Raw genomic sequence first — 27,965 nt, forward strand, 5'->3', positions numbered from 1 at the left:
AGTGTGTTGTGTGTCGTGGTGCGGGTTAGCTCAGTGTGTTGTGTTTCGTGGTGCGAGTTAGCTCAGTGTGTTGTGTGTCGTGGTGCGGGTGAGCTCAGTGTGTTGTGTGTCGTGGTGCGGGTGAGCTCAGTGTGTTGTGTGTCGTGGTGCGGGTTAGCTCAGTGTGTTGTGTGTCGTGGTGCGGGTTAGCTCAGTGTGTTGTGTTTCGTGGTGCGGGTGAGCTCAGTGTGTTGTGTGTCGTGGTGCGGGTTAGCTCGGTGTGTTGTGTGTCGTGGTGCGGGTTAGCTCAGTGTGTTGTGTTTCGTGGTGCGAGTTAGCTCAGTGTGTTGTGTGTCGTGGTGCGGGTGAGCTCAGTGTGTTGTGTGTCGTGGTGCGGGTGAGCTCAGTGTGTTGTGTGTCGTGGTGCGGGTTAGCTCAGTGTGTTGTGTGTCGTGGTGCGGGTTAGCTCAGTGTGTTGTGTTTCGTGGTGCGGGTGAGCTCAGTGTGTTGTGTGTCGTGGTGCGGGTTAGCTCGGTGTGTTGTGTGTCGTGGTGCGGGTTAGCTCAGTGTGTTGTGTTTCGTGGTGCGGGTGAGCTCGGTGTGTTGTGTGTCGTGGTGCGGGTTAGCTCAGTGTGTTGTGTGTCGTGGTGCGGGTGAGCTCAGTGTGTTGTGTGTCGTGGTGCGGGTTAGCTCAGTGTGTTGTGTGTCGTGGTGCGGGTTAGCTCAGTGTGTTGTGTGTCGTGGTGCGGGTTAGCTCAGTGTGTTGTGTGTCGTGGTGCGGGTTAGCTCAGTGTGTTGTGTGTCGTGGTGCGGGTTAGCTCAGTGTGTTGCGTGTCGTGGTGCGGGTTAGCTCAGTGTGTTGTGTTTCGTGGTGCGGGTTAGCTCAGTGTGTTGTGTGTCGTGGTGCGGGTTAGCTCAGTGTGTTGTGTGTCGTGGTGCGGGTGAGCTCAGTGTGTTGTGTGTCGTGGTGCGGGTTAGCTCAGTGTGTTGTGTTTCGTGGTGCGGGTGAGCTCGGTGTGTTGTGTGTCGTGGTGCGGGTTAGCTCAGTGTGTTGTGTGTCGTGGTGCGGGTTAGCTCAGTGTGTTGTGTGTCGTGGTGCGGGTTAGCTCAGTGTGTTGTGTGTCGTGTAACAGTGATTTGTTAACAGCTAAAAGCAGACTCTCCGTGTTTATAGTGAACTCTTGGTATTTCTATAATCTATAATGTGATCCTGATGATCTTTTAGGGTTATAGAACATTTATAGTTATAGAAAAACTGGGAAGGTTTAATTGAAAAAGTCAAAGGACGCCTTGAAAAATTGAAGTTTTTGTCTCCAAAATTGTCATATAGAGGACACATTTTAATTGTTAATAATTTGGTGGTGTCTTGCTTATGGCATAAGTTTGCCTGTGTAGATCCTCCCTTGCAACTGCTTTTAAAAATCCAGTCTATCATGGTAAGCTTTTTTTTAGGATAGATTACATTGAGTCTCACAAAATGTATTGTTTTTGCCTGAGGAGGAAGGTGGTCAAGGATTGATACATCTTCAAAGAAGAATTGCAGCCTTTTGTTTGCAGTTTGTGCAAAGACTGTTGGATGGACCATCAAACTGTAACTGGCGCACTCTTTCATGCCTGATTCTACGGAGTTTTGTAGGTTTGGGGTTGGACAAAGCACTTTTCTTAATGGATCCCCTGAAACTGGACACCTCCAAGTTGCCAATTTTTTATAAGAATACGTTTAAAGTTTGGAGTCTCTTTGTTGTTCAACGGCCAGAGAACTTACCTTCTCTTTTCTGGTTACTGGAGGAACCTTTAATCTATGGCTCACGGTTGGATTTAACGGACAGTTCCTTTTTTCCTGGACTTAATAGGGTGCTGATTGGACATAATGTTATTACTCTGAGTCAGCTACTCAACATTGTAGGACCGGATTTCAAGGATGAAGCAGCTCTAGCTCAACACTTGGGAATCAGGTCTATTCGTGGTTACCCAGTTGCTCATGAAATGGAAAGCTGCCCTTAAAACGGCTGAAAGAGAATTGTTAACCGAATATTGTGAAGGTTCTTGTGTTTCGAATCCCAAAGACTCTTTTCCTTGTTTGTCTTTGTCTATAAATGTTGAAGGGATTACTTCCCCTTTCTTCAAAAATGCTGCATCTCTGTGTAAAGACTTTTTTTTTGAGTACTGGTAAATCATTGTACAGGTCTTGTGTTTTGGTGTTTAGCAAAAAAGTTTTAAATACAAGAGTTGATACTCCTTGGCGTGATGTTTTTAAACTGGATGAAAGCACAAAACCTGAGTAGAGATCTTTGTTTAAACCACCGTTGACCAAGAGAACAGGTGATTTACAATGGAAAATCATTCATGGCGCTGTCGCGGTTAACACTTTTGTTTCAGTTTTAAACCCTGAGGTTGATTCTGCATGTCCTTTTTGCTCTAATAACCATTTTGCATGCTTTCATGAATTGTTGTAGGTTACAACCTTTATTTCTAGTTGTAAGTGATGTTTTTAGGAGTTGTAATGAGACCTTTTCTCTGGAGACATTTATTTTGGGGTACAAATATGTGAGGAAAATTTGTTTGTCAACTTCTGAATTTTGTTCTAGGCCAAGCAAAACTGGCCATTTATTTAAGTAGGAAAAAGAAAGAAGAACAGAATATAAATCAGAATATGGTAGCCTTGTTTTCTAACTGTGAAATCAAGAATTATGGTTGATTTTCTTTATTATAAGTCTATTGATGATTTTGTCACATTTGAATATTTGGTGTTGTAATGAGGCTCTGTGCTCTGTTGTTGAGGGTGAATTGATTTTTTTGTGAGTTTTTATTTATTTTTAATTTTTAATTTATTTATTGTAATTTTTTTTACATACTTTTGTGTAGGAGTGTATGGTGAATAGGTGATTTGTTGTAATAAAAGTCTTGTTAAAAAAAAAATCTCTCTCACACACATACTCTCTCTCTCTCTCTCTCTCTCTCTCTCTCTCTCTCTCTCTCTCTCTCTCTCTCTCTCTCTCTCACACACACACACACACACACACGATCTCAGTATCATCAGATCATGATGATCAAGTTAGTTAAAAGCCAGATCTGATCATCTTTATTGTTTCTTTTCACCACTAACAAAATAAATGTGTCAAATTTGTGTCAAAGTCAGTCAGAATGATCTTTATGTTCATGTGGAAATTATTCACGTGATCACTCACACTGTCTCTCTGTGTTTATCTGTGTCTCTCTGTGTCTCTGGAACCAGAAGCTGAAAGTGACTTCTTGTGTTTGAGTTGTGTGGGTGAAAACTGAAGCTTGTCTTGTGTTTGAGGTGGGTTTACTTGTGTGGAAACTGAAGCTTGTCTTGTGTTTGAGGTGGGTTTACTTGTGTGGAAACTGAAACTTGTCTTCCAGATTACTGACTTTAACCCTCGCCTGCCTCGTGTTGTTGCTCTGTATATTGTTGCAGAGGCGATATTGTGAAACACTTTTAAAGTTATGGGTAATTGTAGCTTACTGGACTTTAACTCACTGTTGTTGTCGCCACTATGTGTTTAAACGCACTGGAAGCCGTTTTATTTCTGTAAAACTCCTTTTATGGGGGTAAATTGATGCCAAAACCATTGAAAATGGAAGACTAAAAGTCACAAATAGATATTACAACTTGTAAACACAAAACACAATCTACAAATAGATTAAAAATCCGCAAACAAAGTCCTCATGATCCGCAAATGTAAAACAAGATCTACAAATAGATACAAAGTCCTCAAACAAACTCTCTGTGATCCACAAATATAAAGCATGATCTACAAAAAGATTAAAAATCCACAAATAAACACATCCTGATTCACAAATGGAAACTTGTACTTGAAAACCAGAATTTGAATGGATGTAAAGTGACTTGTTTGCAGGTGAAGATCATGTTCTGTTTGTAGATTGTGTCACATTTGTTTTCAGAATTCTGACACTATTGTTTCACTGTTGTGTCAAAATAATGCCATAATCATTGAAAATGAAGAGACTAGGAGTCAAAAATGCATATTACAATTTGTAAACACACAAAACAAGATCTACAAATAAATGTAAAATCTGCAAACAAACTCCTCATAATCTGCAAATGTAAAACAAGATCTACAAATAGATAAAAAATCTGCAAACAAACTCTTTATGATTCACAAAATAGAAATCAGTGACTTGACAACCAGAATTTGAATGAATGCAAAGTGATTTGTCTGCGCATGAGGGTCATTATATGTTTGTAGATTGTGTTGCATTTGTTTTCAGAATTTTGGCACAACTGTTTCGCTGTTTTTTCCCATTAAAAAAATCTACAAATGCCCTCCTCACAATTTGCAAACAAACACAGTCTAACTTGTATTTTCAAACCACTGTAAAAAGACATTTTTACACATTCTGTGCAAAGCTCAGCATGCAAGTGTTGAATCTGTGTTTGCAGATCACAGGGCATTCACAGATCCCTCTGCACACGTCTGCAGATCTTTTTGGCACTATCTTTCCGCAGAGTGTGCGACTACGATCCACACGTGTAGTCAGCCAATCAGGGGTATTGCTTCAATGTGATGTCACGCCCCCTCAATAAGCCCTTTTCAAAATAAGAGCTGACTCTTCTGGGACGGGTGGACTGGGCTCTCTGCCCTTTACCGGGACAATCAAAACGCTTAACGTGAAAAACGCTTAACGCGGCTTAATGTACTAAGACAGTGATATTAAAAGACCAAACTCAGTACACATCATATTAATAAACCATACTATGTATAAAAAATCAGATAAGCCCAGAAAGTGAACGCAACGCGTTTAATTACACGTTAAGCATTTTCCTCCCATAGAAAACGTTGTGGAGTAATCTCCCGATAATCTCCGTTATCTCCCTTTTGTGAACACGCCCCTTTTTAGAGCACATGGTTGCAGCACAAGTGCAGTGCAAAATGTGTTTTAGTGAGTGAGAATGTGTGTAGAGTTTTACAAAAAGAGTGCATGAGATTGAGCGAAAATATATACGGAAACCAGACATGAGGTTCTTTAAACTGAAGTTTAACCACATTTCTCTTTCTTCTTCCGTTACTTGTGGTCCAGTGGAGGTCCTGTGCAGTTATAGGGTAATTCCCAGAGAGGTTGTTGCTCAACACTGAGAGTTGTGTTTGAGAGCAGTTCATGTGTAAATGGAGAGTTTTTCGAGGGAACTGTTTTTAACGAGTTTGCTTGCCCATAAAATCTTTAAGATATTAGGTTAAACTTATTTGGCTTGCTGTCCACTGAAGAGGGGCTCGATGAAGCAGCTTCAACTCGAGCTCTGATATACCCCCCAGTGGCTAAATGTAGGATATGATAATTGAAGGGCAAGGTACCTGAGATGAAGGTGGAGTTTGGGGAGGTGGAGGGATACTGGAACAGCTGATGCTAGAGAGAGGTAAGCGGCTGCTTATATACTCAGGCTGTTGATTGAAAGATTAGATGGGCTCACTCCTCCCTAACTTGCGTTTAGGAACTTCATTTAAATTCAGTAGTGAGGTCATCCTGTGGATTAAACACTTCAGTGCATTATATGTGTGCCCGGTTTCACAGACTAAAATGCAAATTATGGGTGTAAATCTGTTAAACCGCAAGTCAACAATATTGTATTGCAACAATATGCTTTAAAGAAAAAGGGTCATAATGAGATGATATTATATACTGCCAGTTCAACCATCTGTAACAAACGTCCACTAGAGGCGAGTGTAGTGAGAACACAAGTGTAGTTTATCTGAACCCTGAACCACACAGACTCACCAGCAGCGGTTACACAGTCAATACTAGAGACAATGACACATGAGGGCTCTTTATACACACTGAACAACTCCAGGGACACAGCTAGCAACAGTTTGTTAATGTGACAATACATTGTGTTAGTTGCATTTCCCAAATAAAGGAATGTAACGACACTCATTTACTCTGGATTAAAGTATAAATTTGAAATACTTTAGATTGTTATTCGACTCCACTTCATCTCAGAGGCAAATATTGTATGAAAAACTGACTTTTTACACATGGATATTAGATTTTGATATTATAAAATATGAACAGTATATAATAGAAACACAAAATATAAAAAAAATATAAAATAAAAATATATATAATATGTCTCATAGATCAGGGATAGGAAACATTGGTCCTGGAGGGTCTCTGTCCTGCAGAGTTTAGCGCTAAACGGTTTTGATGTTACAATATTTTATGGTTAGATTTTTGAAGATGTGAGTTAATTTAATTTATTCTTCCCTCTTTCTGAGAACATGTCAGTGACTGGCAGCCGTCGCCTGAGTCCGCCCTGCAAACCTGTTAGTGGACAGTGGAAACATGCACTGATCCCAGATGATGTCCCGCCGGCAGAGGCTTTACCAGCGTCTCTGGTATCCTATGTACTCTCTCAGTCTGTACAGGACACACTGGATCCGTTCCAGTTCGCATACAGGCAACAGCGCAGCACGGAGGATGCTGTCGGCACTCTAATGCATCTGGTCTCAAAACACCTGGACGCTCTGAAAATAAAGCCATATGCCAGGGTACTGTTCACTGACTTCTCCTCTGCATTCAATACAATAAAATCGGACATATGGTATCCAAAATGGCTCAAATGAGTACGAACCCATATCTCATTCACTGGTTCTGTTCTTTCCTCACTAACAGGCAACAGCTGGTCAGGGTCAATAACACCTATTCCCCCATGATCACATCCAGCTGTAAAGATGTGTTAGCTCTCCTTTGCTCTTCACGCTCTATACCAACGGCTGTGTTTCCTCTGCACCCAGCCACCAGATCATCAGATTTTCCGATGAGACTGCACTGGTAGCTCTGATGGAGGAGGGAGAGGGGCCGATCTCTATGTGGAAACAGTGAATAATCTGGTAAAGTGGTGTGATCTAAATGCCCTCATCCTCAACACACAGAAAACTGAGGAGATTATCTTCGGCACCTCTCATGAGTGCCACATAACACCAATAATCATTCACAATCAAACCATAAAACAAAAATCATCGTTCAAATATCTCGGAGTGTTGTTTCATTTACATTCATTTTAATTCACATAACCAAAACTTGATTTCTCTACCAATCTGTCAGGAAGAGAAAACACTCTGTCCATTCTCTCTGAGATCTCCTCTCCTCTGTCTCTGAACCCTCATGTCCTCTCGCTGGTTCTCCTCTCCTCTGTCTCTGAACCCTCATGTCCTCTCGCTGGATCTCCTCTGTCTCTGAACCCTCATGTCCTCTCGCTGGTTCTCCTCTCCTCTGTCTCTGAACCCTCATGTCCTCTTGCTGGTTCTCCTCTCCTCTGTCTCTGAACCCTCATGTCCTCTCGCTGGTTCTCCTCTCCTCTGTCTCTGAACCCTCATGTCCTCTCGCTGGTTCTCCTCTGTCTCTGAACCCTCATGTCCTCTCGCTGGTTCTCCTCTGTCTCTGAACCCTCATGTCCTCTCGCTGGTTCTCCTCTCCTCTGTCTCTGAACCCTCATGTCCTCTCGCTGGTTCTCCTCTCCTCTGTCTCTGAGCCCTCATGTCCTCTCGCTGGTTCTCCTCTGTCTCTGAACCCTCATGTCCTCTCGCTGGTTCTCCTCTCCTCTGTCTCTGAACCCTCATGTCCCCTCGCTGGTTCTCTTCTCCTCTGTCTCTGAACCCTCATGTCCTCTCGCTGGTTCTCCTCTCCTCTGTCTCTGAACCCTCATGTCCTCTCGCTGGTTCTCCTCTCCTCTGTCTCTGAACCCTCATGTCCTCTCGCTGGTTCTCCTCTCCTCTGTCTCTGAAACCTCATGTCCTCTCGCTGGTTCTCCTCTGTCTCTGAACCCTCATGTCCTCTCGCTGGTTCTCCTCTCCTCTGTCTCTGAAACCCTCATGTCCTCTCGCTGGTTCTCCTCTCCTCTGTCTCTGAACCCTCATGTCCTCTCGCTGGTTCTCCTCTCCTCTGTCTCTGAAACCTCATGTCCTCTCGCTGGTTCTCCTCTCCTCTGTCTCTGAACCCTCATGTCCTCTCGCTGGTTCTCCTCTCCTCTGTCTCTGAACCCTCATGTCCTCTCGCTGGTTCTCCTCTCCTCTGTCTCTGAACCCTCATGTCCTCTCGCTGGTTCTCCTCTCTTCTGTCTCTGAAACCTCATGTCTCCTCGCTGGTTCTCCTCTCCTCTGACTCTGAACCCTCATGTCCTCTCGCTGGTTCTCCTCTCCTTTGTCTCTGAAACCTCATGTCTCCTGGCTGGTTCTCCTCCCCTCTGTCTCTGAACCCTCATGTCCTCTCGCTGGTTCTCCTCTCCTCTGTCTCTGAGCCCTCATGTCCTCTCGCTGGTTCTCCTCTGTCTCTGAACCCTCATGTCCTCTCGCTGGTTCTCCTCTCCTCTGTCTCTGAACCCTCATGTCCTCTCGCTGGTTCTCCTCTCCTCTGTCTCTGAACCCTCATGTCCTCTCGCTGGTTCTCCTCTCCTCTGTCTCTGAACCCTCATGTCCTCTCGCTGGTTCTCCTCTCCTCTGTCTCTGAACCCTCATGTCCTCTCGCTGGTTCTCCTCTCCTTTGTCCCTGAACCCTCATGTCCTCTCGCTGGTTCTCCTCTCCTCTGTCTCTGAAACCTCATGTCCTCTCGCTGGTTCTCCTCTGTCTCTGAACCCTCATGTCCTCTCGCTGGTTCTCCTCTCCTCTGTCTCTGAAACCCTCATGTCCTCTCGCTGGTTCTCCTCTCCTCTGTCTCTGAACCCTCATGTCCTCTCGCTGGTTCTCCTCTCCTCTGTCTCTGAAACCTCATGTCCTCTCGCTGGTTCTCCTCTCCTCTGTCTCTGAACCCTCATGTCCTCTCGCTGGTTCTCCTCTCCTCTGTCTCTGAACCCTCATGTCCTCTCGCTGGTTCTCCTCTCCTCTGTCTCTGAACCCTCATGTCCTCTCGCTGGTTCTCCTCTCCTCTGTCTCTGAAACCTCATATCTCCTCGCTGGTTCTCCTCTCCTCTGACTCTGAACCCTCATGTCCTCTCGCTGGTTCTCCTCTCCTCTGTCTCTGAAACCTCATGTCTCCTGGCTGGTTCTCCTCTCCTCTGTCTCTGAACCCTCATGTCCTCTCGCTGGTTCTCCTCTCCTCTGTCTCTGAACCCTCATGTCCTCTCGCTGGTTCTCCTCTCCTCTGTCTCTGAACCCTCATGTCCTCTCGCTGGTTCTCCTCTCCTCTGTCTCTGAACCCTCATGTCCTCTCGCTGGTTCTCCTCTCCTCTGTCTCTGAACCCTCATGTCCTCTCGCTGGTTCTCCTCTCCTTTGTCTCTGAACCCTCATGTCCTCTCGCTGGTTCTCCTCTCCTCTGTCTCTGAAACCTCATGTCCTCTCGCTGGTTCTCCTCTGTCTCTGAACCCTCATGTCCTCTCGCTGGTTCTCCTCTCCTCTGTCTCTGAAACCCTCATGTCCTCTCGCTGGTTCTCCTCTCCTCTGTCTCTGAACCCTCATGTCCTCTCGCTGGTTCTCCTCTCCTCTGTCTCTGAAACCTCATGTCCTCTCGCTGGTTCTCCTCTCCTCTGTCTCTGAACCCTCATGTCCTCTCGCTGGTTCTCCTCTCCTCTGTCTCTGAACCCTCATGTCCTCTCGCTGGTTCTCCTCTCCTCTGTCTCTGAACCCTCATGTCCTCTCGCTGGTTCTCCTCTCCTCTGTCTCTGAAACCTCATATCTCCTCGCTGGTTCTCCTCTCCTCTGACTCTGAACCCTCATGTCCTCTCGCTGGTTCTCCTCTCCTCTGTCTCTGAAACCTCATGTCTCCTGGCTGGTTCTCCTCTCCTCTGTCTCTGAACCCTCATGTCCTCTCGCTGGTTCTCCTCTCCTCTGTCTCTGAACCCTCAAGTCTCCTCGTTGGTTTTTCTCTCCTCTGTCTCTGAACCCTCATGTCCTCTCGCTGGTTCTCCTCTCCTCTGTCTCTGAAACCTCATGTCTCCTCGCTGGTTCTCCTCTGTCTCTGAACCCTCATGTCCTCTCGCTGGTTCTCCTCTCCTCTGTCTCTGAACCCTCATGTCCTCTCGCTGGGTCTCCTCTCCTCTGTCTCTGAACCCTCATGTCCTCTCGCTGGTTCTCCTCTCCTCTGTCTCTGAACCCTCATGTCCTCTCGCTGGTTCTCCTCTCCTCTGTCTCTGAACCCTCATGTCCTCTCGCTGGTTCTCCTCTCCTCTGTCTCTGAACCCTCATGTCCTCTCGCTGGTTCTCCTCTCCTCTGTCTCTGAAACCTCATGTCTCCTCGCTGGTTCTCCTCTCCTCTGTCTCTGAAACCTCATGTCTCCTGGCTGGTTCTCCTCTCCTCTGTCTCTGAACCCTCATGTCCTCTCGCTGGTTCTCCTCTCCTCTGTCTCTGAACCCTCATGTCTCCTCGTTGGTTTTTCTCTCCTCTGTCTCTGAACCCTCATGTCCTCTCGCTGGTTCTCCTCTCCTCTGTCTCTGAAACCTCATGTCTCCTCGCTGGTTCTCCTCTGTCTCTGAACCCTCATGTCCTCTCGCTGGTTCTCCTCTCCTCTGTCTCTGAACCCTCATGTCCTCTCGCTGGGTCTCCTCTCCTCTGTCTCTGAACCCTCATGTCCTCTCGCTGGTTCTCCTCTCCTCTGTCTCTGAACCCTCATGTCCTCTCGCTGGTTCTCCTCTCCTCTGTCTCTGAACCCTCATGTCCTCTCGCTGGTTCTCCTCTCCTCTGTCTCTGAGCCCTCATGTCCTCTCGCTGATTTATTTTTCTAACATTTAAACTTAAGAGCACATTATAGCACATCCTTTGACTTTATGAATACACAAAAATGACAGATTAATCATTTTTATATTTTGTGCATTTATTTACAGACTGCATGTAGGTCTACCATTCTGACACTTGTGTTGCCTTACTTCTTTGGCAATATTAAAGGTTTTTATGAAATATTATTTCTATTTTTTTCAGCACATGTAGTCAGAGTTACAGAAAATAATAATAGTGCTTCAAATAAGGAGATTATGTTTTATTTATTTTAATCCGGTTTGTTAAAAGTATGTTGAATGATGTTAGATCATCTGCGTTACCATGTGTGTTTGTTACGTAAATGTTACGTTTAATTGTTGCAGATACGTCCATATCATACGTTTCAGCATCTATCCAAACGTACAAAATGTATGTTTTCTATCTTTGAAAATTACGTATTAATACTACGTATTAACAATGAGACCAAGCTGGTATTTATGTATTTATTTGCACATTTATTTATTTATATATTTATGTAGAATTTTGTGGATGTATTTATATATGTATTTATTTATTTGCGTATTTATTTATTTATTTATTTATTGTTTTTGCAGGTTTCGTCCTCCATAGGCTAATAACTGATCTCTTGCGCATATGCGGATGGATGGCATTTGATTGGGCGTCAACAGTAGCCTAAAAGCATTCCGGGAAGGCGGCGCTTCATTTGGAAAAATGCTGCGCGTCAAAAAGCTGGCCGATGCCCATCTTTATGCAAATGAATTCCGATGAACGTGACGCGACTATCCAATAGAAGTACACTGTAAAAAAAAATGTGTTCACTCAACTTAAATTTTTTTTGTTATTTTTTTGCTTTGACTCAGTTAAGTTTTATTGACTTAATCTACTAAGTATGTTCAACTTAAAAAGTTTAGTTGACATAGTTAAAATAGTTGAGCCAACAACTTATTTCAAGTAACCTGGACTTGTAAAGATTAGTTGAAATACAATAACTTACATTTTCAAGTTACCTGGACTTATAAAGATTAGTTGAAATACAATAACTTACATTTTCAAGTTACCTGGACTTATAAAGATTAGTTGAAATACAATAACTTACATTTTCAAGTTACCTGGACTTGTAAAGATTAGTTGAAATACAATAACTTACATGTTCAAGTTACCTGGACTTGTAAAGATTAGTTGAAATATGATAACTTACATTTTCAAGTTATCTGTACTAAAGTGTATGTTCATTGAATTTAATTTAGCATATTTTCTCAACTTGCAATATAGCACTCAACCAAATAAATAACAGATTTTTCCATACAAATGGTTTTATTGTTCCTTACAAATCAATAAATGTTAAGAACAAACTGTTAACATATTCAAAGGAATACAATTATATCACAATTGCATAAAGTTTAAAGATAAAAATGTATTTGAAAAATGCATAGAAAGTGTATTCATGTGGGATTTTTTTCATGTTTGTACAAGTTTTCTGCACTGATGGCCTGACATCCATTCTCATTGCTTAATTTTTTTTAAATTTTACTTGGCTAAAACATATATTAAGATGTCATGTGTTTTAAAGTTATTTCACAGTTAAGGGGGTATTATTTATGTGAAAAATCTTAAAGTCTCAGTTCACACAAAAAAAGTTGCTCACCTGTTAATACCTGTTAATACTTTCCATTGTTGGTAGACAAATGAGGATCTTTTTAATAAAATCGGTGAGCTTTCTGTCCCTCCTTTGACAGCCTAAGCAACTAGCACTTTCAAGGTCCAGAAAAGATATCCTTAAAGTAATCCAAGTGACTCCAGTGGTTTAACCTAAGATTTATGAAGCATTGTCAGTGTTTCATTCCATTTTATTTATTAAATAGTTTTCTCCATCAAATGTTTACAAGAAGATAGCAGCACATGATTCTTGTGTCGACGCGAAAGCTGACACTGCTGCATGTAAACAAATATATAAACCACTGAAGTCACTTGGATTACTTTAAGGATGTCTTTTCTGGACCTTGAAAGTGCTAGTTGAGTAGGATGTCAAAGGAGGAACAGAAAGATCAAAGATTTCATTAAAAAAAAATCTTAATTTATGTTTCAAAGATAAACAAAGGTCTTTTAGGTTTGGAGCAACATGAGGTCTAATATCTAACAAAATAATTTTAATTTAGGTTAAACTAACACTTTAAGATTTTTCACATTAATAATACCCCTTTAACTGTGAAATAACTTTAAACCACATGAAATCTTAATATATGTTTTAGCCAAGTAAAATGAAACAAAGTTAAACAATGAAAATGATGTCAGGCCCTTGATGCAGAGAACTTGTAAAAACATGGGTAAACAAAAAAATACAGATGAAAACACAGGCTCTTTGTAGAAATACATACCTTACCTCAACAACATCTTTAATTCAACAATGTATTTTTAAGAGAGTGCACTCTTGCACTGCAGGTATCAGCTCCAATGTTCATGAATCACCTCGAAAGTGTGTCTGAGGTGTTTTCTGGGGTAGTTTATGTTGAGAGCATAAAGCAATGTCATTTGTATGTCACCAAGTCCTCGCAGAACAACTGCTTCCTCGATTACAAGGGCCACATCACTAGAGTTGCATGGAATTGGGTCTATCACATCTTCCACCACTGTGATGATTCCTAGAGTCATGCCCTGATCATATCTTCTTCAGAATCTGTGTGCTGTATTAAAAAATGACAAACTTCAAAATGTGCTTCCACACATACAACACTGAAGCTCAACCACTTAAAGGGATAGTTCACTTTGAAATAAAATGTTGGTATGTTTTAGCTTACCTCAAGGGCATCCAAGATGTAGGTGTCTTTTTTTCCGCAGTAGTTTCAATTTTGATATTTTTAGGTCAAACCGTTCTTGTCTGTCAGTCATATAATGCAGGTCTATGGTCACCACCTCTGAAGCTCACCTCTAAACACAACATGAGTACACCAAGTCTTATTTAGTGTTCCGAAGAAGATTAAAGGTCTTACAGGCTTGGAACAATATGAGGGCGAGTAATTAATGAGAGAACTTTCATTTTTGAATGAACTATCCTGTAAAAAACCTTTAAACTGAGAGACTTAGGTCAAATACTATACACTGTGAATAAATGGAGGCATTTTGCATCTGTACACTAAATGAAGCAAGGGTATAAAATGTTACATTCAAGCTACAATATTTTAAGGCCTGAAGAAATTGATTTCACAGGGGACTTTTTTTCTTCCAAAATGTAATTAACTTAACTTAATATGTCATTATAAAATGATTGACTACAAGGTGACTAATTTTAATTTGTTTTAAATACGCATTAACAAATGACATATTACTTTTTTCTTCAATATTTTGCAGCACTAATAAAAAATATGCAGGACAACAGAAATGGCAAGACAGGAAGTGCCCATAATGTTTATGAAAAAATTATTATATGTACTTACATTTTTATCTAGGCTGTCCATTATGGTCCTCATTTCAGCAATGTCAGCAAAGCGCTTGAACGGTAGACACAACAGTTTTGGTAGATGCCAGTCAAGACCCTCATAAAAGGACTTGCTCAGGTCCAGCGAAATTAGCATGTTGAATTCTGCACTGATCTAAACTAATATTAAATGACACAAACATAACAGCAGCGTGTTAAACAACACTGCAAAATAATATCTACATATTCATCTAAACACCATTTTCAGCAGTGTAGGACTTTACCTGTCTCTCACAAAAAAAGAACCGGCCACCTCTTTTTCCATATCAGATACTGGAGTATCCTTTTTTAACTCTCCTGTAATGCCACAGGTCTCTGAGAAAGCATAAAGATCACAGTTCAACGTAAAAGCTGCAGCACAGAGCTGGACAGATTGTGTATGGTCCCTGGACAAATGTTTTTTTTTTTTTTGGAGCAAACTTAGTTCTAAATGAACACACACAGTCTTTATAGATGCAGGGAAGCAGACAGTTACTTACATGATGGCAGTGTTTCAGCTTGTAGTGCTTTCTGACAATGCTTTCATTGGTTGTCTTGAAAAAACAGAACTTGCTGGGCAAAAGAAAAGAACAATTAAGTCAACCAACATTTAATAAACCGAGTACACATACACAATCAAGATCAAGACTAGATCAATAATAGCTTATCACCAAATTTGTAGATATATATTTATTGACATTAATATTAAGACATTATTAGGACAGTATTAAGCATTTCACTAGTTCTGGGGAAAACACTGCGATGGTGAAGCGGTTGCTATAGTTACATAATCTCCCACAATAAACTAAACATAACTGACCACAGTCTGTTAAGTTCGACATTTAAGAAGTAAAACTAGAGCTCTGTACAACAACTTTTCAGTTATGGAGTGTCCATCTCGAACACCGGAGGATTCTGATAATCCTGCCGCATCACTCACACAGTTTTACATTAAATGACATTATTTGTCAGCTCGTTGTTGTCGTACTCACGCGTCGACGCTGCTTTGCCTGAATGGTGATTAGACTTGCTGATTTTGACGCAAATAACTTGAATATGAGAGTGAACAAACATGGTGGAAATGCGTTATTTTTCACGACATGCATTTCCCGCTCTCTATGCTATTTTAGCATTCATCCATATATCAGTCTCTCTCACATAAAATATATATATAAAAAAAAATTCGGTGCAGATATTTCAACATTATTTTGCATATTGTGATAAATTTTATTTTAAATATGGGAGGATCGAAATATCCCAACATATGAAGTTAGTCTAGCCACCCAGTCTTTTGGGAACTTAAATAATGTAACGTTAGCCTACGTTGAATAAATAAAAGAATTTGCTGACTATCAAACTTAGCCTACGTAACGTTAACTGGCAAAACTGGATTAGCAACGGTCCAATGTGATCTAGAAACGTTGATATTGAACAATACATGGATTATTACTTCATATGTCATTTTACAAGTTATTACATCATATTAACGAATATTTACTTACCATATTTGATGATAGTGGAAGAATTTAACCTTCTGCCGATAAACTCTCCAGCAATGGCCGATGAAGGAGTCAAGGCGAGAGACCTGTTTGTTTCGCGCTTCACGTGATCTCATCTCGCGATAAATAATGAGAACTAACCTTACTGATTCAGCATATGTTTTTAAGTTGAGGCGGCAAATACTCTAGTTATGTCAACTTGCAGACTAGTTGAGACAGTGAAAACTTAACACGTTAAGTTGAATTAACAAATTGAGAAACCACAAGTTGTATCAACTTACAAAATTACATTGAAACAACTAAAATGCGGAATCATTTTTTACAGTGTAGAGCATATGGAGACTGGGTCAAAACCATGCGTAAACGGTTTCCATACCATAACGGTCCGTGTACTTGGCGGCCAACGGATTTTCGTTTTGAAAGGAAAAAAACAAAAACGAAAAACGGCCGGTTTTCCAATTACCATTAGTAAATAGGAAAACGAAAAACGGCCGGTTTTCCAATTACCATTAGTAAATAGGAAAACGAAAAACGGAAAACAACCCATTATTCGTTTTTTTGTTTTTATATTAAAAAACGGAAAACGAAAAACAATCTCGTTATCCGATTGTCCTTGATGTGTTTATAGATGGAAATCGGAAATCAAAATACGTATGTATAAAGTCGTAATCCTTAATTCTGCATTGGTATTTTTTCGTGACCCGGAAGCGATCCTAAGTAGTAAGCAGTTGTCATAGATACACATATGAGCGGTTGTATGCTAGATGTCACCTTGGCTACGGCAGTTCATTGGAACGAATGCGTATATTTTAATGATCACAATTAAAGTTTTAATTTGATTAAATTGACAACATTCAGCATTCAGTCAAATATTCTAAAAGATGTATTATTAATAATAATGTTATTTCAACATAATATCTCGTTATTTCGACATAATATGTGTGCGTGCAACAAGCAAGATGTGCATTTGTAAATCCGGTGACGCATGCATTGATTTTTATTAATAAACTAGTGTTTTCTGACAGTGTCGACTGCAAAGGTGAAGTTGACGATCGCCATATTCGTAGTGAACGCGCATATAGAGAGAAATGCACATCATGGATTACATAATCAGAGAGTAGCCTTTTTCTTTTCGTTTTGAATTATTTCGTTTTTAAGACATTTCAAGCTTTGTGTATTTGATGTATTTCTCATGTCTCTGTGAGGCATACACTGAGTTTCGTTAAGTTAGGATGAGATGAGCTCCAGTTAACGTGCAATGTGTGACCGCGCGGGCGCCTCCATGATTATATTGGCTGTTATATTTCCTTCTTATTTATTCAATCCAGGCAATTATGTTGATGAAAAATTGATTAAAATTAAGATACAATTTATACAAAACGAAATACACTTTAAAGAACGGCTTTCTACAAAACAAAACTTAATGAAGTGGTCAAAATCATGTCTGACCCGCTCCATATCTCTCGATATATTGCGCATCTTACTCGTGCTGTTCACTGCAAGCATAAATGGAAAAAAATAACATTATAATATTTGAACAAATATGAAACTAAAAGCGCTTATTTAATGGCTACAACAGTATAATAGGCCTACAGACTCTCTATTTGTACAAATTGCTGCACATTCATTTAATTCTGAATTTTGCACACACAAGTTGAAAGGCATTTGTTCAAATCAAGTTCACGGATAATTGTGCATGCATTTATTAATCATTATGATACTAAAATCATAACAAAGTAGGCTATGCTATGTACAAAAAAATCAGATGAGCCCAGAATATGAATGCAACGTTTACTTGTTCAATTTAATAAAATTAAAACTTTAATTGTGATCATTAAAATACTTTAATATTAAATATTTAGTGGCCAAGTTTTTCTCATTTATATATATATATATAGGCTATATATATATATAGGCTATATATATATATATATATATATATATATATATATGCATTCGTTCCAATGGGTGTTCCAATGGGATACAACCGCTCATAGGTGTATCTATGACAACTGCTTACTACTTAAGATCGCTTCCGGGTCACGAAAAAATACCAATGCAGAATTAAGGATTACGACTTTATACATACGTATTTTGATTTCCGATTTCCATCTATAAACACATCAAGGACAATCGGATAACGAGATTGTTTTTCGTTTTCCGTTTTTTAATATAAAAACAAAAAACGAATAATGGGTTGTTTTTCGTTTTCCTATTTACTAATGGTAATTGGGAAACCGGCCGTTTTTCGTTTTTGTTTTTTTCCTTTCAAAACGAAAATCCGTTGGCCGCCAAGTACACGGACCCATAACCACCTTATTCCTGATCTTACTGCGTGTTGAATTATGGGGGAAACTGAATCAAAACGAATAATTTCAAATGGGTTGCCCTACAAATAAAGCTGATCGTCAGTCTGACTGGGTGAGCTGTCAATTTTCCTTCATGATTTATTTTCAGACATCATGAGAATAACTCCGGAATTGAATTTATGATATATTCTATTAATAAAAAAACAAAACAAGGCTATTGTAAGGTGAATCTGCGATGTGGGGTCATGCTAAAACGCATAACGGAACGCTTAATGATCTAAAAAAAAGTTGGGAAAACCAATGTTTTCTCACATTTATCTTGTCATAAACACTATCTACTACTAAGACAACGGCACTGTAATCGAAGGCTGTTTCTCAAAACCAAGAATGCAAAGAACGGACTTGTGTTCTTGGGGAGAACGCTCTTGCTAGTTGTTCTTGGAAGAATGAACTCACAAGGTGACGAGCACACAGAACGCTTCTGACAGTTTGAGACGATGTGTTCTTGCTGGGATTGCGCAATAATACCCCCGCACAGACGCCGTCTGCAGTACCGAAACATAACGCGATTTAAATAACGGTTTAAACGGTTTAAATAACCCAAACATAACTCCTTCCTCGAACGCCGAAATTAATGCTGGGATATTTCTGCCGTCAAGTTCACACAAGTTACCAACCGATGCATCCTCTGTAAAATGGGCGTGTCAAGAACACTTCCGGGATTTTTAACCGTTCTTGCCAAAATGCAAACTTGTGTATTGGGACAGTACTTGGGCAGCGAATGATGACGTTTCACAAGTTCACAAGAACACAAGTACAGACAAGAACGCATATTGAGAAACGGCCGAAGTGTGGGATTTTTACGTTAAGCATTTTTTCCCCCATGAAAACAAACAAACAAACAAACAAACAAAAACATATTTAAAAAACACTTAAAGTAGTTTGTATTTATAATTACAACGGTGCTAAGAACAAAATTCAGTAGTAAGGCAGGCTACACTACAGTTATTAATAAAGCTACATACAGGAAAGCAGATCAGCACACAATATGAATGCATAGCGTTTAACTTGCTATTTAGCGCATTTCGTTCAAATTTGATTTGATTTGATTAGACTGGTTACTTTGGCATTGCATACTATGAATACAAAGCTACAATAAGTTTTCATAATTACAAAGTTCACAATTAAACATCCACACAATACACTAATACAAATTAATCACTAAAACAACCTATCTATTCATTTATTGTGTTTATCTATTTTCGCATTTCATGGTGTTACGGCGTCTAGTGAGATCCCCAGTACTCAGTCTCGAGCGCCTTCCCCTGAATACTAATGATGCATACTCCTCCTAGTATGCATCATTGGCACTCTGATTACCTTCCACCTGTCAGCAATTTACTCTTGAGTTCAAGCCTATATCTAGCTTGTCATCTCGGCATCCGTTGCGAACTATTGTCTCACTCCCGTGTTACATGTCTGAGCTTCTTTTGAAAAAAAACCCTGTTACTTTGATATACTGAACCTTTGCTTGAACTAACCTCTCTGATTGTGTGCAGCCCGTCTTGTGAAACTCTGCCTGTGACCTGACTCTGATACTCGCCGCCTGCCTTGAACTTCTGCCTGTCTCTGACCTGCATGCTTGCTGCCAGCCCCGAACTCACGCCTGGTTTACATCGACTCAGCCTGCTGCCTTTACTACTGTTTTGAGTTCCTTTAATACTACTTTTACGTTATCAATAAATTGTTGCACATGGATCAGTCTCCGCCTTCTGAATCGCAACACATGGAAAGAGAGCTCGACTGCATACAGAGAGGCCTTAAAAGCTGCTAGATCTGCTTATTTTTCAACCCTATTAGAAGAAAATTAACAAAACCCTAGGTATTTATTTGAAACAGTGGCTAAACTAACGAAAAAGAAATCTTCAAGCCCAGAAGTTTCCAAGCAACACAGCAGTAATGACTTTATGAACTTCTTCACTTATAAGATTGATAATATCAGGGACAAAATTATAACTATGCAACCGTCTACTACAGTATCACATCAGGCAGTGCATTGTAGTCTCCCTGAGGAAATATTTGATTCATTCATTGCTATAGGAGAGGAAGAATTTACTAAACTCGTTAAATCATCTAAACCGACAACATGTATGTTAGACCCTATACCGACTAAGCTACTGAAAGAGATGCTTCCAGAGGTCATAGATCCTCTTCTTACTATCATTAATTCATCTTTGTCTCTAGGATACGCACCAAAAACGTTTAAGCTGGCTATGATTAAACCGCTTTGTTAAAAAAACGCAACTTGATCCTACAGAATTAGTCAATTACATGTGCTAAATTTATTCACATAAAAGTGAAAAGCAAAGGGACGGGATCGAGACCACAAGCTCGATAATGTGTTGGAGCGCTAACCAAGAGAGGCTATGTTTAGAAATGGTCGTGTTTAGGTTGAAATATGAATAAAAATAAATAATAATTTAACGAATTAAAAGGCATTAAGGCATTTTGATTTTCAGTCAATCTATTGACGCCAGAGGAAAAGGCAATATTTTGGGAGAATGTGGAGGAGAGAGAGCGGCATAAACCAGTTCAAGGACTAGTTTAGGTTTGGTTTATGTCAAGACAGGTGACCCTCATGTTTCAAGGAGGCTCAGTCTAATGTATATTCTTTTGATAGCCTTACATACAAGATGCAAATATACTAAAAATGCAAATATACTAACAAAAATTGTACTATCTTTAAATATATTAAAAGTATATTAGCATCATGCTTTTACCTATTTCCACAATACAACTTTTAACACACTTTAAAATAATTGCACTTTAGTATATTTTCTAAAAATGTATCTAATAATGTACATTTGTTATTGAACACAAAGTATGCAGTTTGTAGTATTTGGAATAAGCCAAAGGTATTAATGATCCTATATCCTCGTGGGCAAGTGCGCTGACATGTGCTTCAGGAGACACGAGTTCCAGTCCCGACTCGTGGACCTTTCCTGATCCGATTCCTCTCTCTCTCTCTCTCTCTCTCTCTCTCTCTCTCTCTCTCTCTCTCTCTCTCTCTCTCTCTCTACACTCTCTCTTTACCTCCTATTTCCTCTTACTCTCTACTCTCTCTCTCTCTCTCTCCCTCTCTCTCTCTCTCTCTCTCTCTCTCTCTCTCTCTCTCTCTCTCTCTCTCTCTCTCTCTCTCTCTCCCCCACATCACTTCCTGTCTAGCTACTGTCCTATCCTAATAAAAGGCGAAAATGCCTTAAAAAAAAAATCTTGTATGTTTCGAAGACACTCACAATGAATTTGTAATGTACTTGTAACACAAATAAAGTATACTTTAATATCACTAATCAAGCATGTAATTGGTCCCTACACAGGCATATACTTAAAGTAGGCTATACTAAATATACTTGAAGTTGTTCCAATTTAGCACACAAAAGTACACTAAATACACTTAAAGTTATGCTTTACTACAATTTAATTACAACTAAAATATACTTAGTACACAATTTGTTGTTTCGAAACAGCACACTTCAAGTTAACTAACCATTAACACACTTGAAGTATCCTGATAATTAGTCTGACTGCAAGTATACTTGGCATATATTTGTTTCACCTGGGTGTAGTAACATATAATTTTTTTTTGTTTTTCTGAACATGTCTGATTTTAATGTTTTACAGTAATCATTGATGACGTATTCGGTCTTTTTACTATATATTACTATATATACCCTGGTGAAAAACATATATGCTAAGTATACTTGCAGTCAGACTAATTATCAGGATACTTCAAATTCGTATCATGGTTTCATATGCATGAACCGATTCATAAATCACCGTCAATTTGGATGAAAGCATCTGCCAAATTCATACAGTTGTGGACATAACGTTTTAACCTGAACAAACATAATTTCTAATTTTTTTTTTTTTTTTTTTGCCTCATGGATATGTAAATGTATGGACACAACTGTAAAGGTAAATTATGCTTTTTTATATAATGACATGAACTGAACTGAGTCACTCATATTGCACTACTGGTAATTTTCTGCCAAGACATTATCCAGTTATTTTATGGAAATTTCTGTTAACTGTTTTTTTTATATTTTAACACACTTTAAAATAATTGCACTTTAGTATATTTTCTAAAAATGTATCTAATAATGTACATTTGCTATTGAAGACAAAGTATGCAGTTTGTAGTATTTGGAATAAGCCAAAGGTATTAATGATCCTATATCCTCGTGGGCAAGTGCGCTGACATGTGCTTCAGGAGATACGAGTTCCAGTCCCGACTCGTGGACCTTTCCTGATCCGATTCCTCTCTCTCTCTCTCTGTAAAAAATACAGGTAAAACAACTGTAAAAATCTAAATGGAAAATTCCTAAATATTTATACATTGTGTCCTATTTTCACAGATGTTTTTGGAGTGTACGGACCAGACTCAACCCTGCTCAGCTTCAGTGGGGGACCAGTCTATATGAGTTGTAGTTATGAAGAGTGAATAATGTAAATCATTTGTAAATAATGCTCTTCCTATATAGAGTGAATGAAAAGTTATAGTTTAGAACTGATTTTGCACATTCGGACACCAGAGAAGATGAAACACTGAAAGATTATTAAAGATACATAACAGTGTTTGATCTTAAACATCATAAATACTCAGTTTGGTTTGCCAATATTAATGCTGTTGTGTCTGACTAGACTCAGTGTGTTTTTCTGGTTTGGTTCATTAGATTGTAACTTTTTGTTCACCATTTCTCTCTCTCTCTCTCTCTCTCTCTCTTTTATCACATGTGTAATTATCCTGTAGTTTGTGAAGCTCAACACATGTTCTTCATGCTGTAATTTCTCATATATTCTGACTTTGGTAATATCTGTTCAAAAGAATATGGTGGTTCAATTTAGAGTGAAGTTTGACATCAGTTAATGATTGTTGAGCAATACAGGTTTACATTTCAGTTTCACTATAATAGAGACAAAAACTATTAAATTGTAGTGTTTTAGTCGCCTTATGATGAGCAGAAGAGAGGGAATTTCCAGTGCAGATCTGAGAGATCATACCGTTCAGAAAGTTTAGCTTTCATATGAGTGGGTTAAACTCTTCCTCTGGTGCTATACTATAGGCTGATGCACTTCTATAGAATTATGCACTCATGCACAGTCAGTCATTGAAGCCACACTCACCTCAATATGTCAATATGCCCACGTCTATGTTTTAGAAATGAAAGTTTTAGCATAAGTTCTGCCGGGAAGACTATTGTTATGACTTGTGACTTATGTCACTTTACCTTCTCATCCAATCACATTCTAATACTCGTGGTATAAAAGACTGGTACTTACACACGTTTGAGTTCGCAGATGCTGACGCTCCCATTCACCTCCATCCTCCCCACCACCACTAAGATGGTCCCTTCCCTCCATCCTCCCCACCACCACCAGGATGGTCCCTTCCCTCCATCCTCCCCACCACCACTAAGATGGTCCCTTCCCTCCATCCTCCCCACCACCACCAGGATGGTCCCTTCCCTCCATCCTCCCCACCACCACCAGGATGGTCCCTTCCCTCCATCCTCCCCACCACCACTAAGATGGTCCCTTCCCTCCATCCTCCCCACCACCACCAGGATGGTCCCTTCCCTCCATCCTCCCCACCACCACTAAGATGGTCCCTTCCCTCCATCCTCCCCACCACCACCAAGACGGATCCTTCCCTCCATCCTCCCCACCACCACCAAGACGGATCCTTCCCTCCATCCTCCCCACCACCACCAAGACGGATCCTTCCCTCCATCCTCCCCACCACCACCAAGACGGATCCTTCCCTCCATCCTCCCCACCATCCTCCCCACCACCACCAGGATGGTCCCTTCCCTCCATCCTCCCCACCACCACCAGGATGGTCCCTTCCCATACCTCACAGGGGGGCGGCTGCGCCCCTGCACTGTAAAAGATTTACTGTAAAATTGACAGCAACTTACTGGCAATTTTGGTTGCCAGTAAGCCCGTAAATTTTATAAGAGTACTGTAAAACATCAACTACAATTTAACAGTAAAAATACAGCACACCTGTAAAAGCAGCAAAACAAGAACAGCTGTGCATTTACAGTTCTTTACTGTAATCTTTACAGTATGAATTAAAACCTGTGTAAACTCATTTCATTTGAGGAAGCCAAATATCTTAAAATGGTCAATTGCCACTTCATATTTATACTGTGATCTTAGTTCATTTGAGTCCACTCAAAAAATTCTATTTCTAAAAAATAACACTCTTCAACACAATGGTGACACACAAAACTCAACAGAAACTAGCCTTCGTCTTCAGGCAGGATATGCAGAGTCCCGACCCTCAGATTGCGAGCTACGGACGGGGCCTACGCCAAAGAACTTGATTGCTTGCTGGGCTGTAAATAAATGTATAATTGTCACAGTATTTATTCTCCCGAGTCTTTCTAGTAGAACTGACCCCTTCATTACTTAACTTTAATGTCATTAATGTCATAACATCATAACTTTCTGAAACTTTCAGAAAGTTTTTCTTTCTAACTTGTGAGAGGCTCTGGTGTGAAGCGGTAATGCTCCTCCGAAGGAAACCTATGCGGGAAGATGGGGAGAAATCAACAGTTCTGTGCACAAACATGTGGGACAAATCCGTTTTTACTACTCTATTACAATCGCGGGATAAGTGACAAACAATCGTTAAGGCGAGCGTACACGGTACGAGTTCGGACACTCGGGAGATCGTGAGATATTGCACACGTTACGAGCAGAGGTGGGTAGTAACGAAGTACATTTACTTCGTTACATTTACTTGAGTACTTTTTTAGAAAAATTTTACTTTTAAGAGTAGATTTGAATGTGGGTATTTTTTACTTTAACTCGAGTACATTTCTAATGAAAAAACTGTACTTTTACTTCGTTACATTGGGCGACGTTCCTCTCGTTACTTTATTTTAATGCAATATGTGTTGTTAAATGCGTAGTTTATTCCAAGCGCGCTGTATCTTTTTTTCTGGACTTGAGCGATGCTCAATTCACAAATGAATCACTCTTTTGAGTCGATTCTGTTCAAAGACTTCATCAAACAAGTTCAGATCTGTCTAAGTCGGTTCGCGAATCAGTTTGAATGATTCAGTTCCTGATTCTGTTCAGTTCCTGCACGCACTGAATCATCTGAAGCGTTTTCAATTCACACTGGACTCGGAGTCGTAACAGGAAGATTTAAGCACCGTTGGATGAAGTGGCCGTGGACCTACAGTACAGTCAAGTGAGAGCAAATCTTCAAATGCATCATATTTTTGCCAGCGATGAAGATCTTTATTAGTTGAACATCTTCGTAAGCTGTCTGTGAATGAATGATTCCACAGGAGTCAGGACGATATATTCGATTTCATCTCACTCAGGTAATACATTTTACAACCAAACAGATTATTACGCCACGATACTAGAAAGTATGACATTACCCGTTTTTTGGACATATACATTAATTTACATTAAATAAAGCTACCATTGTTCACAGTTTATGAACACCCGCCATCCCGCGGTAGTGTGTGTGTGTATGTGTGTATTGCGCAGTGGCGTGCGAACTCGACTTGGAAACGAATGCCTTTGCCTGCCGTAGATAGTTAACCAGTTAAAACATGCTTGCAGAAATATACATTTGATTATATTTTGGGGAACAGTCAGAAGAAGATTCGTCGATTTTTATTTTTTATTTTTTTTGTGTTCAGGTTCAGTAGCAGTCATGAGCGCGAGCACATGTGAAGAGTTCTTAACTCTTCTCTGTCAATACATGCCTTTGAATGCAACACTCTGCAGATTCACTTTATTTCGACATTGTCTAATAATCCAAATGTAGTTGTATAAGTTACTATTATACAAACCAGAGGACAGGCAATGATTTTCGAGCTATACAGATGGCAGAAACCCTAAAACCCTAACCCTAACCCTAACCCTGACTGGTGGCAATCACGTGATTACAATTACAATACCGACATTCTTCAAAATATCTTCTTTTGTGTTCAGAAGAAGAGAGAAACTCATACAGGTTGGAAACAACTTGAGGGAGTAAATATGAATGTCTGGATGAACTGTCCCTGTAATGACAGATGCAGCTCAGCTTCAGGGGATCTCCCCGTCTCCACCACTTTCAGAACCTACACCCCCGCGTGAACACACTCTTTACTGAACACAACATTAAAAAAGCACTTAAAACAAAAACAACAAATAAATCTCTCTATAATTATCTTCTGCTCTTGCTTGTCTCCTAATCTAGCGTTCTAATAAAGCTGATATTATATTCCATACATATTTTGGCTTTGTTGCAAAATACTTATGTTGTTCCTCGTTTGTAAGAGGATAAAAGCATCTGCTAAATTAATAAATGTAAATCTACAGTACAGTATATTTAGTGTTTTGTCTGTGCTGTTTTTATATAGTATTTTGTTGTATTTATTTTATTCATATCCGTGCTTTGTATTTACTAAGTTGTTCATCTTTAGTGTGTTTGTAGTTTTGTGTATTATGATCTAAATACTGATCTAAATAATGATTTATTTCTTGTTTTTTAAGATAAAACCAGATGCCAGATATACAGCAGCAATAATGTGACATGAACTGTCAACTGTAATTTTCATATCATTATCATGTCAAAAATATCACATTCAGTTATGTCAGTTATTAATTTGTTTAAATTTTTTATTTAATTTTGCTTATAAATAGTCACACTGAGATCTGATAAAAAAAAAAAAAAAATCAATAATCAATGTTTTTTTATTTATTTTTTTATTTTTATTATGCTGTTCAGGAGAAATTCAGAGACTTCAGACGCCAATATATTGTTTTATGGTGCAAACACCTTCTACCTTATTTTGTTTATTCTCAGGTTAGGTAAAGTCAGTCGAATTCGTTCTAAACAATAAGTATATAAATTCCCATACTTACAATTCAGTCGAAAGACTGCTCTGTGGTTTAGTTCAGCTCAATATTTTGTAAAACAGAGACTTAAGGCAGGCGAGCTTCTTAATTTCAATTATATGTATTTTTTTTATTTATTAAATATAGGTTAACTAGTTTACATGAAAGGTACTAATATATAAAATAAAAATAAAAGCAAATCCAAACCAAATAATTTACAAGCTTTCATCTTCAGGAGGCGCAATGGCAAGGCATCTAACACCGGAGAGGCCGTCCTTGGTGAATCAGCGTCTGACTGGACATGTCATTCCAGCTCTTTTAAAGTCCATCAACTTTTGGACATCTTCAGAAATCTCCTCCTGGAAACTCCCTAAAACTTGTTCATTGGTTACCCTCTCCTGGAAACCCCCTAGGACTTAGTTATAAAGCCTTTGTCTCTCCGTCCTCCTTCTTCTGGACCTTTTCTTCATCGCTGTATCTTCTGTGTCTCGTCCGCAACACATAGACGGTAATGATTGCATTTTTCTTCTTTCTTTGGTAAAGCTCTTTCTAATACATTTTCAATGTCTCTCTACTCTGCCATATGCTTAATAAATGTTTACAACATTCAGTGTGGTTTGTTTTTCTATATAAACCATTTTCTCAATAAATGACTTTACTTCACCAATAGCAGTGTCTCTTTTTTATAAATCATTTTCTCTCAATAAATGACTTTACAAACAACAGTTGTGGTGTCTTTTCTTAATGACAATTTCTTAATAAACATGTTTATAAAAACAAGTCTCAGTGTCATTATTATAAATCAAATAAACAATTTCAAATAAAACATGTCTCAGTGTCATTATTATAAAAATAAAGGGTTTCTTATAAAACTCTTTACATAAACCACGTTCAGGGGTTTCTTATAAAAACCTCTTATCATAAACCACGTTCAGGGGTTTCTTATAAAAACCTCTTACATTGTTTCCATATATTAAGGTTTCTTATAAAACCCGTATACAGTGTTTTCCTTTACATACAAGCATTGTTATAGTCAATATAAGACTGTTTATATGAGTCATAATAGAATCAATCGCATATTTCACCCAACACGCCCCTTTATGCACATTTATTCTTTTATTTCCAAAGT

The 27,965-nt window shown here is 39.5% G+C and overlaps 1 protein-coding gene and 2 long non-coding RNA genes across 7 annotated transcripts in view; 1 reads left to right on the forward strand and 2 right to left on the reverse strand.

Annotated features, from left to right (window-relative positions):
- The window catches only part of LOC309476989 (uncharacterized protein), a 423,389-nt gene that overhangs the window by 172,023 nt on the left and 223,401 nt on the right, over positions 1 to 27,965 (forward strand). The window lies entirely within an intron of this gene.
- Positions 1 to 27,965, reverse strand: part of LOC309477025 — a 109,549-nt gene that overhangs the window by 31,409 nt on the left and 50,175 nt on the right. The window lies entirely within an intron of this gene.
- LOC309478491 lies at positions 12,064 to 15,829 on the reverse strand. 2 transcript variants are annotated; one of them, XR_014199012.1, is made up of 6 exons: positions 15,618 to 15,829; positions 14,616 to 14,688; positions 14,361 to 14,451; positions 14,096 to 14,256; positions 13,460 to 13,589; positions 12,064 to 13,345 (listed from the first exon to the last, which is right to left on the reverse strand). It is a non-coding gene; the product is annotated as an uncharacterized lncRNA (long non-coding RNA). The 2 variants fall into 2 exon arrangements; XR_014199013.1 differs by having other exon boundaries at positions 14,616 to 15,829.

Source organism: Leuciscus leuciscus, assembly GCF_965113295.1.
Source record: "Leuciscus leuciscus genome assembly, chromosome: 16".
Classification (NCBI taxonomy): Eukaryota; Metazoa; Chordata; class Actinopteri; order Cypriniformes; family Leuciscidae; genus Leuciscus; species Leuciscus leuciscus.